The 14,386-nt window shown below is 37.6% G+C and overlaps 1 long non-coding RNA gene and 2 pseudogenes across 1 annotated transcript; 1 reads left to right on the forward strand and 2 right to left on the reverse strand.

Annotated features, from left to right (window-relative positions):
• Positions 1 to 263: 263 nt before the first annotated feature.
• On the reverse strand, positions 264 to 821 carry LOC141814828 (uncharacterized). Its single transcript, XR_012600528.1, has 3 exons — positions 694 to 821; positions 544 to 605; positions 264 to 445 (listed from the first exon to the last, which is right to left on the reverse strand). It is a non-coding gene; the product is annotated as an uncharacterized LOC141814828 (long non-coding RNA).
• A 1,002-nt stretch (positions 822 to 1,823) lies between these two features.
• The window catches only part of LOC141826595 (uncharacterized), a 15,925-nt pseudogene continuing 3,362 nt past the window's right edge, over positions 1,824 to 14,386 (reverse strand).
• Positions 12,974 to 13,083, forward strand: LOC141814606 (small nucleolar RNA R71; annotated as a pseudogene).

A 14,386-nucleotide genomic window follows, 5' to 3' on the forward strand; every position in this document is an offset into this window, starting at 1 on the left:
AGTTAACCAATCAACTTAATTGTTAATCTGATCCCTTCTTAATCAGATCAAACAAAATCATTAATTCCTAACCATAAACTTCAATTCATGGTAATCCCTAAACAACATCCTAGTGTAAAGAACCGATCGAGCATTATGAATCGATCCAACAATAAGAAATAAATCCAAGATAACCTTTAAACTTCGATCAAGATCCAATTCCATTAGTAATTTAGATCTTAGAGATCTAAAACCATTAAATTTAAAATCACAACTCACCTCGATTCAAGCTGGTCCTTGCCCTATGAATCTCTATTCCAAGCTCTGGTTTCTAGTTCTTCTTCCCTCTGCTCACGAATAGAACTCAAGATCAGTTAGCTCCAGATTTCCCAACTCAGCCCTTGATTAAAGCAAGAATCTTCATCGCCACAGCTCCACCCGATCCAACCAGCCGCTATCACTTGACCTGGTTCGATCGGATTCCAGCCATCAAGCAACCCAAAGATCCGAGAAACCAATGAAATCTCCACAAGAAACCCTAAAACCAATTAATCAATAACTTACCGGTTGTTTCCTCTTTTCCATAGCTCCGGCCATTTCCACAAGATCCACCGATTGGATCCAAACTAAGTTACAAACTCGAATCAACTCCGAAGAATTAGCAATCCGCCTAAAACAAAACCCTAGAAATCAAGAATCCTAGCTTGGACTTACTGGATTCTTCCTCTGGCCGCCGATTCCTTCTCCTTGTCCGTCGGTCGTGCACCGCATTTAAGACTGATGCTCGGTTACAATTGCTACCGGTGACAATCCTCGAGCCTTCCTTCACCCGCCGGCGACCTCACAACCATAAGGTGAGGTGAGAAGTTGTTGAAAGCAAATAATAGAAATAAGGAGAAGAGATGCAAGAAACTCACAGATTCTACTACTTGCGAAAACTTCTTTACAATACCCAAGTAGAGCTCAAGGGTTGCTTGATGCCTCTGCAAGGGTTAGCTTGATCCTCTTATATAGAAGAGGGCAGAGATGTTGGGTGCTCATTGGGCTCCATCATCACATGCTCTTGCCTCCTTCGGATAAGAAGGAATCTGCTTTATGACACACACATATCTTATAGCTCGTGAGGTCACTTTACAGCTAGTGATCCTCCACCGAAAGTGGGTGAATTATTACAAACTGACAAGCTCTTAGTGCTAGACATAAGTTGGTGGTTTTTGTCCTTTGATTCTCTGTGGTCCACCACTTCCGCAAAGTATCCAAGAATGGTATGATAACGCCCGAACCTCTAACCTAGAATACCTTGACCTTGCCATAACTACCAAGGTAACCACAAACCAATTAGCCAACAATCTAGCCGTAGTATACGACCGAACCTGCCTTTCAGCTAGAGTTAACCTCAGAAACTTTAAATAAATCCTAGAAAGGTGTCAGAGTCTTGAGAAGGAAGTTCAAAAATTAAAACCTGCCTTGAAAAATCTAACAACTGTCTACACGGCCAATAAACCTCTAACAAAGCAGGAAGTGCGGGAGCTTGTTGCAGAAATTGCTCAGCAACCAAAGCTCACTGAAAGAACAGCCTTGAAGCTAATTGAAGAGCTCGACAAAAGACTTAATCAAGTAGAGAACCTGCTCCACAGGCTTGAAAGGTGGACTGCTTCATGAACAACTACGTCATAACAAGAAATACTCAATCATACCGAGACGCAGTTAAAGCTACAGAGCAAATAGAATCCCCTGCCGTTGGGTTTGCAAAACCTAGCGAATACCAAGGCCCATCTTCTGGAAATTCTGCCATCATTAAGCAGAACAATACGCAGCTGCAGTTACTGGCCCAGATAGCAGAGCTACTTAAAGATATCCAAACGGATCTTAAAACCATCATTGAGCAAACTAAAGGAGGTAAGGCAGTAACACTTGTTGTTGCAGCTCGTGAAGTCTTTGGTCAATGCGTCTGTCCATGAAGATTCCAGTCCGCATCCGCTGGTGCATGGTTTGCAACAATTGCTCGTACTGCTCAGCGAGGTGCATAGGACTTTGAGGCCTTGTGTTAACTGGTTCTGGGCCTTCATGCTGGGCTTCTCCTTCAATTCCAGGATGGCTGGCGCCACAAGCTCTAGTCTGCCAAGTATCCCTTCTTCCGGCCATTCTGAAATCATAAGACAATTAATTAGACGGGATAAAGCATCCGCTAATTGATTATCCTTCCCTTCAATATGTTCAAAATGGATGGGGATTCCGGTGCCGGTTATGTAATCTGTGAAAGCCAACCATCTTACTCGAGATGGCTTATTGCTAGAAGACCTTCCGAAGAAACTAATTATAGCTTGACAATCAGTTTGAATTATTAACTCCCTTTTGTCTAGGTAGTAAATTTTTAATGCTTCCAGCGAGTTCATTACAGCATGAATCTCGGCGTCAATTGTTGACTTGATTGGAGAGAATTTCCCACTGGCGTAGGCGCAAATCCTTTCAGTAGACTTTGGGTCAAATTTGTTTTGCTTCCATTTGCATACGCCTCCCCAGCCTTCCATGCATCCATCCACCTCTAGAATCATATAACAGTCTTCAGGTGGGACCTCCAAATCTGGCAATTTCTGGACTATCTCTTTAATTCTTGGAACTAGGGCCCAATCTTGAGAATTCATTCGCTTTTCAATAGTTGGGCTGGGTTTTGCATAAAGTGGGCTTAATAATTTACCCAAATCAGGGATGTAATCTCTGGCATAATTTAGAAGTCCTAGCCAGGAGTGCATCCCTTGCTTTGACAAGAGGTCTTCTTCTTTGAATTCAGCAACTTTGGTAATAATATGGGGCTGAAGTTTTATCTTGCGATTGCCCAGAACTGCCCCGAGTAACTCGATTTCTGGTACTGTAATTTTCATCTTTGTTGGGCTGAGTACTAGCCCATTTTTCTTAACATGACTCTTAGGTGTTGCGCATGCTCCTCCTTGTTTTGGGAGAACACAAGAATGTCATCTATGTAGACAACTATAAAATATTCCGTACCTTTAAAGCAATTATTCATTTTCCTCTGAAATATTGCGAGGGCATTTTTCAATCCGAAAGGCATGACTAGCCATTCATATAAACCGTCTGAAATCCAAAAGGCAGTCCATTCTATGGAATCCGGATGCATTGCCACCTGATGAAATCCGCTCTTTAGGTCAAATTTAGAATAAACTTTGCTGCTACTGACCTTTACTCTACTCACTCATTCCTTATATTTACTTCTTCTCATATTCTTCATATCATCTCTTATCTTCTCATTTCTACTATTCTATTATCTCTATCTCTTAATTATCTGGTCGTCCGAGAAGCCTAGAGAAGGTTAATTAATTAAAACTCGTGGGATTAGGCAAAGGCTGTTGGATTAATTAAGATAATTAATTAAAAAGAAAATAGTTATCAAACCAAAGCAGAAAATAGAAAACTAGAAATAGAAAATGAAAAACAGAAAATGGAAAATAGAGTCTTTAAAGACCCATATAAAATATTGAAGGAGGAACAGGAGATGCTTAAAGGCTAATGGCAACCAGAACCGCTTCTCAAGCCATACAACACTCAACTTCTACCCCCTTGTTTGAAGATCAGATTAGAGAATACTAGAGGAATCAAAGACGCATATACAACGCCCGACAAGCAACCAGAAGATTGGGCAGGAGACTCCTTGGCGAATCCGTCCCACAGCACACACTTGAACAGCAAATTGATCCTCAAGAACGACTCAAACTGTCCATGCGGGACAGGGCTGCAGTAGTTCCGGCAGAAGTACTCTACCACTCAAGGAGGGACGACGAACACCACCGTGTCTATATGCATAGATCTGAAGAAGCTATCCTGGTTACAGATGGTAACCAGCAAGATCTTATGTTTATACACGATGAGAGCTACAACCAACTCCAAAGGAGTCGAATGCAGTACATACATCTTGGAGTACTACAGGTACGCATCCAAACTCTTCATCGACAAGAAGGCACTATGGCCTTGATTGTGTTCAATCCTTGCACGACCTCAGTTGAGTAGCTTCGTCCAGGTAATACGCATATGTCTTTTCACGATGGGAGTCAATCACCAAAAACCATGTGGCAAGCCAAGGCTCAGGCTGAGGCCGATTGTTACTTTGCCTCGTCCTCTGGGTGCTATTACACATTCTCTGTCAGCTGCTAGATCAAAACCTGCAGCACTAGATGTTTTTCGTTCCAGCATAGTTGTAGTTGGGGGTTTGCGTACCAGGATGAAGGGGGGAATTCTTCAGATGTGCATTTTCTTCTTCGTCAGAGTCCTCATAGGTCAGGACTCCAGGGACCTTTACTATGAGAACAGCCAAAGTATGGGAGGACCGGATCTCTTCCTCGTCACTTTGTACCTCTTCTACATCATGCTCATTATAATTGGAGGGTCTTGCTGTTGATGTTGCTATGTAATTTCGGAAGCTTAAAGCAATACTCCCGTCTATTAAGTTTTTGTTGTCCACCTCTGATGGTCGCATGGGGATATTGACCTGGGCAGGTTTGATCACCCAATTTAATCCTTGCACGGCCTCAGTTGAGTAGCTTCGTCCAGGTAATGCGCGTACTCCACGACTAATTAGATAGTCTACAACTCCCTGTACTTCATGTGTAAACCCCACATTAGGAGTATTAGAGAGTCTACCTACAAGACCTCTTGTTACTTATGTCTAGTACTAAGAGTTTGTCAGTTTGTAATAGTTCACCCACTTTCGGTGGAGGATCACTAGCTGTAAAGTGACCTCACGAGCTGTAAGATATGTGTGAGTCATAAAGCAATTTCTTTCTTATCCGAAGGAGGCAAGAGCATGTGATGATGGAGCCCAATGAGCACTCAACATCTCTGCCCTCTTCTATATAAGAGGATCAAGCTAACCCTTGCAGAGGCATCAAGCAACCCTTGAGCTCTACTTGGGTATTGTAAAGAAGTTTTCGCAAGTAGTAGAATCTGTGAGTTTCTTGCATCTCTTCTCCTTATTTCTATTATTTGCTTTCAACAACTTCTCACCTCACCTTATGGTATCAGAGCTAGTTTAAAGAGATGACTATGGTAGCCTAAACTGTTTAGGTCATGGTATGAAAGGAAGGAGGTAAAGGTTTTATTTTCTAATTAGGCCTCAGACAGATAAACTTTTACCCTAGTTTATTGGACTGTTGATATTACGCAAACTGGGTATGGTCAAAAGAACAGGTCCTAACTTGGCAGTAAGGCGGGACGCCGCTGCAAGCCCAAGGGCACACCTGTGTGAGCCAGCCTGGGGAGGAACTGCCCTGTCCAAACCTGGAGAGGAAAGTTTAAATGCCCGAAGTCTGGGAAAGAGTGATCCAAGAATGGTATGATAACGCCCGAACCTCTAACCTGGAATACCTTAACCTTGCCATAACTTTCAAATTGCGGGGCCATTTTTCAGTCCGAAAGGCATGACTAGCCATTCATACAAGTCGTCTGGAACCCAAAAGGCGGTCCATTCTATGGAATCCGGATGCATTGCCACCTGATGAAATCCGCTCTTTAGGTCAAATTTAGAATAAACTTTGCTGCTACTGACCTTTTGGAAGATTGTGTTTATTCCAGGTAAACTATATTGATCCTTGTTTGTCAGGTCATTTAGGCGCTTGTAGTTGAAGATCATTCTTTCTTTGCCTATGGTTTCCCTTCCAGTCTTTGGATTTGCAGTCGTTCCTGACTTCACAATAATTGTCGTGGTTCGGTGTCGGCTTTTGCTGAGCCTTATAACTCCTATTTCTAGTAAGGCCTTCACATGCCTTGAGAAGGCTTCCTTTTGCTGAGGGGTTAGATGCTTCAAGGGTCTGTCTTCAATAGTTAAATCAGGATTTTTAATATCTAAATAGCATAGATTCTGATTTTTGGACCAGTGTAGGATATGCATATTCTAATATAGTAATTACAAAAATTTAATCAAGACTTTTTTTACTTTGATAATTACATAGGTAGTACCCCCAGTATGGAATCAGCAATAATAAGAAAAGAGATAAACCTTGCACCCAATATAAACAAGAAGAAAAGAGATGATTCATCGACATAGGCTCCCCTTCTGTTAAGTATAGCTTATAAAAAATAAATTTTAAATGGAGGACAGATAATAAACAAAGGATGCATAAAGTTTAAAAATTTATTGTGAACATATCTTTTAGGTTTACAATGTAATATAAACACAAAATAACTCATGTAAAAAAATTATTTATCTAATATCTCAATATAATAATGAATGATTTGGAATATTACAAACTCATAGTTAGGCCTAGTAATGAGTGTAGATAAGCTAGCAAAGCTCACCTAAAATAAGATTATATCTCTTCCTAGATAAGAAACATTTAAAACTAAATTAAACAAATAGCAGATTGGCATAAGAATTTCAAAATCAACATCCTTAACTGAAACCAAAATTAATCCAAATTCTACTTGGCATATAACATATATGACTAAATATAAGAGACCAATTAGTTCTTACCATGCATAGAACATAAAATAGTTCTAAATATAAGATAATATAAGACACTAAAATGCTATGTATGGAAATTAAAATTATTCAAGAACCTTTACACAATGATAGCAAAACAATAATAAACATTTAAAAGAAAGATGAGAAAGTTGTTTGTCGAAACTTATTTATTCCACAAAAGATAACTAATGACTTACTACACTTTCAGAAATATAAAATCAAAAAAATATATAGTAAGAAAGAAAAATCATTACCTACTCAAAAACAAAGACAATGACGATGATGATGGTGCAACGATAGCATAGTGTAAGGAGTACTTCTTAAGTCTAAAATAAAGACTTTGTAGGAGTTCAAGAATAATTTAGGAAGATAGTAGAAATAAGAGTTGAACAACATTCTAAAAAGTTTGCAATGTATTGATCAATGAAAATAATTAAAGGATATATATAAAAAAATTCAACAATTACTAGATGTCATCCAAAAGTCACCTACACATTGATTTTTAGGCAAGCATTTGTGTTTCACTTATAAACCAACAAAAAGATTGTGTCTTGTATACCATAAAGAAGTCTCATCATATCCTGATCAGGGAGAGGAACTCGATACTTCGATCAAATAAGAAGATCAATAATACCATGCTTATGCCAAGAATGTCATAAGTCCAATCCTGTTCCGATCAGGAAGAGATATTCGATCCCTCGATCGGGAAGATAATAACAAGAAGGTCAAGAATACTCTGAAAATATCCTAAATACCACAAGGGAGTCACATCATGTCCCGACTGAAGAGAGGAACTTAATCCTTTGGTCGGATTTGTAATAAGATCAATAAAACCATGCTCATGCTAAGAATGTCAAAAGTCCCATCTTGTTTTGACCGGGGAGAGAAATTTGATCCATCAATCAGGAGAATAATAACAAGAAGGTCAAGAATACCTGAAAATGTCCTGAATACCACAAAGAAGTGACATCCTGTCCCGACCGGAGAAAGGAACTCAAAATCATTCGGTTGAAGAGGGTAATAAGAAAAACAATAATATCATGCTCAAGCCAAGAATTTCAAAAGTCACATCCTGTTCCAATCAAGGAGTGAAACTTGATCCCTCAGTGGGGAAGATAATAACCCTGAAAATATCTTGAATACCACAAAGAAGTCCTATCCTATCCCTACAAGGGAGAGGAACTCGATCCTTCGATCAAGAAGCTAATAAGAAGACCAATAATTTTATGATCAAGAAAAAACAAATTGATAATTTTCATTTCCAAGTTGAAACATGGCTTGCCCTCACAATTTCACCCTTTTAGAAAAGAAATTTTCCATTTAATTCTAAATATCAATTTCAAGTACACAAAAAACCTAAGAAAACAAGATACAACCATAAATGGTAAAACCACAAAACTCTAGAAAAATAAGGTTCTTCTAACTAGTATGAAAGCTTCATTGACTCAAAAAGTTTAGAAGCTCAATCATCATTGATAATATAGAATATTAGTGTTCAAAGTTTTTAACAGCAAACATGCAAGTGAAATAAGAAAAAAACACCAATGCAATAATAAACTCCAGATACATAACTCAAAGTAGTTATATTAGTGTAGCACTACCAACTACAGCATAAACATATAAATGTTAATTATGGAAAATGAATTTTACAATCAACCTCCTATGATGTTTTTATTGGAAAGGCAAGGGGTGATATATATAAGCAACAAAATTATATGTTAATACAAACACATTCACTAGAGGCAATTTATATAACAAACATTATATTGGTTACAAGAAATGTAATCTACAAATGTGCATTTAAAATATCTAGGTGAATACCTACATATGTTTGATTAATTTGAATGAATTCAAGTAGATGATCCCAATTAATTGAGACTCATTCTTGAGGTTTGTTGTTATTGTATATTTGGTAAAGTATGATAAAGGGGTGATGGAAGTATATTAAACCTTGTCATATAATGGATAATGTTTGATTACCTTCCATTTCTCAAGTTACATCTAATCCTAGTAAATTTGAATAATAAAGCCTCTAGATTAGCTAAACAGTAAAAGGCTTTTGCAATGTTGCATCTTCTGACGAATTAAAATCATTAAAACTCAATTAAAAAAAGTGAGAATCGTAGAAGTAAAAGAAAAAAATATATTCTATGTAAAAAATATTAATCATGTACATCTTTCCACCACATTATATGAGAATGGTCCACTTCTTCATAAAAACAATCTTATTTAGTTAACCCTACTTGCTGATAGGGCTCCTTTAAATGCTTCATTAGGCTTTGACATGGTATTTTCATAAAGCAACCTACAAAGCATTTAAGAACCTACTGCATTATTCACAAAAATACAAACAGAAAGAAACATATTTATGATTTTATGCCATGAAAATAACACAAAATTCATCAACTAAGATTTCATATTTAGAAATATACAATGCCTAAAAAACCTCTATAAAGATACAAATCTATGCTTGTGAAACACGCACATATTGAAATCTCGACAAGAAGTTCACCATTAATTATTCAAAGACAAAGGATAACTGACAACAAACTAGGTAAGGACAACTAGGTAAAGACAAATGATATATGATCAAAGAAGTTGAGCATTAACCACATTCCCATAGTTAAGCATTGAATGGTAATTATGCAATGTCAATCTAGTACATATTGCCAACAAAGAGTTTTGCCTATCTGAATAAAAATCAACTACTTAGAAATGAATAAAAACACTTATAAATAAAATTTTAGAAAGGAATTGCATATTATTTTTATTGCTTTAGAAAAAAATTTGACAATTTATTACACAGAGTAAATTTTACAAAGGGATGAGAAAATCTAGTAATTATATGGATATGGTATAGCACAATGATGAAGTAAAAATTAATACTTTAAGAACTATTTTTTATTAGTAATAGACAATTATCTATAATATTAAAGATAAACTTCTTAATATTTATTTTTCTTGGTGAAATTATGCTAATTGATGAAAGTCTAAATAGAATAAAATTAAACTTTTTGTGAAAAATTGAAAACTAAACATTTTGAACTATCTAGAACTAAAGCTGAATATACACAAATATAATTTCAATGTTAAAAAATATGCAGGATAGTTAGGTTGGATGGCTAAGAAATTGCTACAAACGACAAATATATTTGATTTATCAACAATGAAGTAATATAGATGAAGATACCATCAATAAGATAAAGAATAGATGGGTAAAATGGAGAAATATTTCAAAGTTTTATATAATGTCATGCACCCATAGATTATAAGTTTTATAAGATTGTATTTTGAGCAATCATTCTTGATGAGTAAGGATGTTGAGGAGTTAGGAAATAATATATACTAAAAATTAATGTTAAAAAAAATGAGAATGTTAAAATGAATGTATAAGGTCAAAAAAAAATTTAAAAATACAAATTATATAAGAGTAACTGGGATTAACTCCAATAGATTATAAGATGAGTGAACTGTAACGCCTCCCTCTTTCTTATACTAATAGGGAGACGTTACGTACTTTAAATTTTTCTTAACTTGTACTTATTAAATAACATAATTGAAATAAAATATTCTTTTTCTGTTTAACATGCGGAAGCAAAGAAATAAATATAAATTCTTGGACATAAAATAAATATTTATTTAATTCTTAATCTTTGATCTTATTCCGCGGTTCCGCCAACACCACACATCAAACACTTTTCCAGCTGCCTCCTCTGCTTCCCGTTGCTTAAAGCTTTTCTTTACCTCTATCTGCAGTATAAGGAATGCAACTATAAGCAAAGCTTAGTAAGTACATACCTAATCTCACAAAACAACGAAAATCATTGCATGCATTCTTTTGGAATTAAACTGGAACGGACTTGTAATTATAAAGACATGTACTTAAGCAGAAACTACCTGAACATGGAAATACTTGTATTGCATAGACAATTTCTAAACTTCTTTATATTTGAAAATTCATACATTTGAAAATAAGTAAACATACTTAAACATATTTATGGGCCCTGGCGGAGTATCAATGCGCGCATCTCTGATAGGACTCGGGATAGCTAGCCACCGAATGCTACCAGAGGACTTATCTTATCAGGCGACCTTTGGCCTGGAATTCCTTTCCTTATGGGTGAACCTTTGGCCCGGAATTCATTGTGGGCGAACCTTTGGCCCGATACTCGCCTTTTAAAAGTAAAATACATTTCTTTACATATCATAAAGTTCTTATACTTTTACTTACTATATCTTTGTCCTTTCATCAATCATTTATCACGCTTTACTTCCATCCTAAATAGGAAGAATAATTTACATATTCATGGTTAAATCCTAAATCATACTAGAGGAAGAACACATAAATACATTCACGTCGAACATAAATCATGTCATGGAAAGAGCATACTTATAAATACCTTCATGTTTAACAGAAATCATGTCATGTAAAACTTAACATCACCATGCGAAAGAACAATACGAAAACAACTTATACTGCAGGTGAGAGATGTACTTACCTTTTGCGCTAATTTCCTTACAATTCTTCCGTTAGAGAAGAAGATCTTCTCGGTGATCTTCCTATATCTACGCGTTCTTATCGCGGAGAGGAGCGTCCTTGTAGAAGAAGTTATCCGGAAACTTTCCTTGTGATCCTGGGGGACGGACTCCTCGTTCTTCGAGTTTGGGGCACCGAGAGAGAGGAGAAAAGAGGGCGACGGCGTTCTGGGCGAGAGGGGAGGGAAGGGTTTTCGAAGATAATCAAAACCCTCTCTTAAACCTCCTATTTATATTAAGTGATTCCTAGACCTAACTGGCCTATAATTAAATTTCGGTTTCTTCTTTTTCGGAACAGACTTGCTGGGTCTCTTGGTCATTGGAAATATTTTAAGAGTTGCAAATTCTTAAAGGTTGCGGGTTCAAATCTTGCCTCGGACATTTTCCTTCCTATTTATTTTAAACTAACTCGCCTATAATTAAATTTCGGTTCCTTCTTTTTCGGAACGGATCTGTTGGATTTTTTGTTATTGGAAATATCTAAAGAATTGCAGATTCCTATAGGTTGTGGGTTCGAATCTCGCCTTGAATATTTTTTCTTCCTATTTAATTTTGCTACTTCCGCTAATCTAAAAATTCCAGAAAAATATTCTAAAATTCCAGAAAAATCATAGAATATTTCTAAAACTATTTTTGAGATTTTTTGGGCATTACAATCTCCCATCCTTATAAAAGTTTCATCCTCGAAACTTAGAACAACTCCTGGGTATTTTTAGCTCCTATCTTCTTCACGTTCCTTATATAAGAATAAGGGGGACGTACAAAATTGTGCAAATTATAGGGGCATTAAATTAATGAGTCATACCATGAAACTTTGGGAAAGAGTAATAGAAAAACGATTAAGGAAAGAGACTATGGTCATCGAAAATCAATTTGGGTTTATGCCTGGTAGGTCGACAACCTCCGCAGAGGTAACTAATCCAAGGATCCACACGCACGCACACACCCGATGCACTATGAATCTTCTCCTTCTCGAAAACCTCGAAGGCGGAGAAACCTTTACAACTCTTTCGATCTCCTCAAAAATGATATGAAAGAATGTCCAGGAGGAGAGGAAGAAAGCAGAGAATAGAGAACAAACAAGTTCTCAGAAGAAGCACAAAGTAATAAAAGAATAGCGAAAAAGATGAGTTGTTCTCGTGCAGGCTTCTTTTATATCTCTGCAACATCAGTCGACTGCTGGCAGGGCCAGTCGACTGATGCCTTCAATCGGCAACAAAATCTCGCATTAAAGCGCATTAAATGCTTGTCAATTTTCTGCAACGTTCAAATCACAGTCGACTGTTCCAAGACCAGTCGACTGGCAACAGTCGACTCACCATAACACCAGTCGACTGCCCAGTCGACTCCTGTCTTCCTCTGGCTCGACTGATTTTTCTGTGTGCGTCTGATTTATGAGCAGTCGACTGCTGGCAGGGCCAGTCGACTGGTGAAGCTGAAAAATCACATTTCAGCTTCTCTTGACCTAGACCTCGGCCTTCAAACATCTCCCACAGCCTCATGCCTTCCCTGCACTAGCTTGAGATGCTTCCATCAGCTTCGTCATGTCAAGTCCTTGCCAAGACTACCCACTTGGACTTTTCCTTGCCAAGACTTCCCACTTGGACTTTTCCTTGCCAAGACTTCCCACTTGGACTTTTCCTTGCCAAGACTATCCACTTGGACTTTTGCTTTGCCAAGACTACCCACTTGGACTTTTTTTGCCAAGACTTCCCACTTGGACTTTTGCTTGCCAAGACTACCCACTTGATCCATCTGCGCATTAAATTTGGTGAGGGAATCTACATTGTATTTCCCTGAGAGTTCTTGACACTGCTACCTCGCTCGTTGGCCCACTGATGGTGATTGAGTGCCACATTCTCTATTAATTCCTCGGCTTCTTCAAGACTTTTGTTCATAAGTGCACCTCCTGCAGCGGAATCCAAGTAAACCTTTGTCTGATAGTTGATTCCATTGTAGAAGGTGTGAATGATAAGCCAACGTTATAGTCCATGGTGTGGACACTTCCTCAACATCCCTTTGAATCTATCCCAAGCTTCAAATAAAGATTCACTATCTAATTGCATGAAACTTGAGATCATATTTCTCATGTGAGCCATTTTACTTGGGGGATAAAACTTGTTCAAGAATAATTGTTCACACTGTTCCCAAGTGTTGAATACAATTAGGAGGTAGCGAATGATACCAAATCTTCGCCTTATCACGGAGAGAGAATCTGAAGCATAGAAGTCGAGTGACATCAAAACTGACCCCCTGCATCCTTCTAGTACTGCATATATCAGAAAATATTTCCAAGTGCAGGTTCGGGTCTTCATGTGGTCCGCCACCAAACTGGTTCTGTTGTATCATGTTAATAAATCCAGGGTTGAATTCAAAGTTTGCTGCTTCGATGTTTGGTATGGCGATGCATGATGTCGTTCCTCTCGATTGTGGTGCGGCGTAATCTTTCAATGATTTCTGGGCCATTGTGTTTGATGATTCTTCTTGATGTTTACCCTTTGTGAGTGAAGTCTCCTTCAGTAAGTTCTTTCAATCTCAGGGTCGAAAGGAAACTCCACTGGGTTGGCCCTGCGCATGCACAACAATCAAAACAAATGATTAAAATGCCAGACAATTAATAAGCCTAAAAAAATAGTACCAATCAATGAATGAAAAGAATAAAAAGAATAAATGGAAGCAATGTATAAAAGAAAAAAAAGTTCTTAATGTAAAAGCTTAGTAAACAATTACGCACGATCCCCGGCAACGGCGCCAAAAACTTGATGTGCATTCCGCAAGTATACGGAATGTCGTCAAGTAATAAAAGATATCGAATCCACAGGGACCGTGGAATTGATCACTAAACTAGTACAATAAGAGTGGAGAGATCACTTACGTTGAATTGGTGTGGGGAAGAGAGAGTGTTCGAGCTCCTAAATCCTCAAATAGAGAGAAATCAACTATGACAGATGTGTGGAAACGATCCTAGGACTTCGGATTCCTTGAGATTATGTTTGATTGACTATGGATCCTTTACCATTCCTCAAATACATGCACATTTATAGGGATTCTAACCAATGTATCCAATTAGACCTCGTCAGGTTTCCTCGGAATAAAATCAATAGTGTTCTAGCGTTATGATTGTTAGTTTGAGATGACACCAGTTAGCCTGGTTATGGCTCTCCCGCTGTCACCGGGCACTCCAGCATACTACCAGTGTCCTACCCTCTGTCACCGGGTATCCATTTAAGGACCTCTCCCTAACAATCAATAACCATTAGATATCTCTCATAATGATTCATTGTAGCCTAAAGATTTCCTCGGAAGGTCCGGTTAAAGGTTAACCTTCTGTCACAAGGCACCCCGGTATACGATCCTAAGAATCCTCAAAATCACAATAAATCCTTATCCTCATAGATT

The sequence above is a fragment of the Curcuma longa genome, chromosome 1 (genome assembly GCF_044706935.1).
Source record: "Curcuma longa cultivar G26 ecotype Majalengka, Jawa Barat chromosome 1, ITB_CL_G26_1.1, whole genome shotgun sequence".
Lineage (NCBI taxonomy): Eukaryota > Viridiplantae > Streptophyta > Magnoliopsida > Zingiberales > Zingiberaceae > Curcuma > Curcuma longa.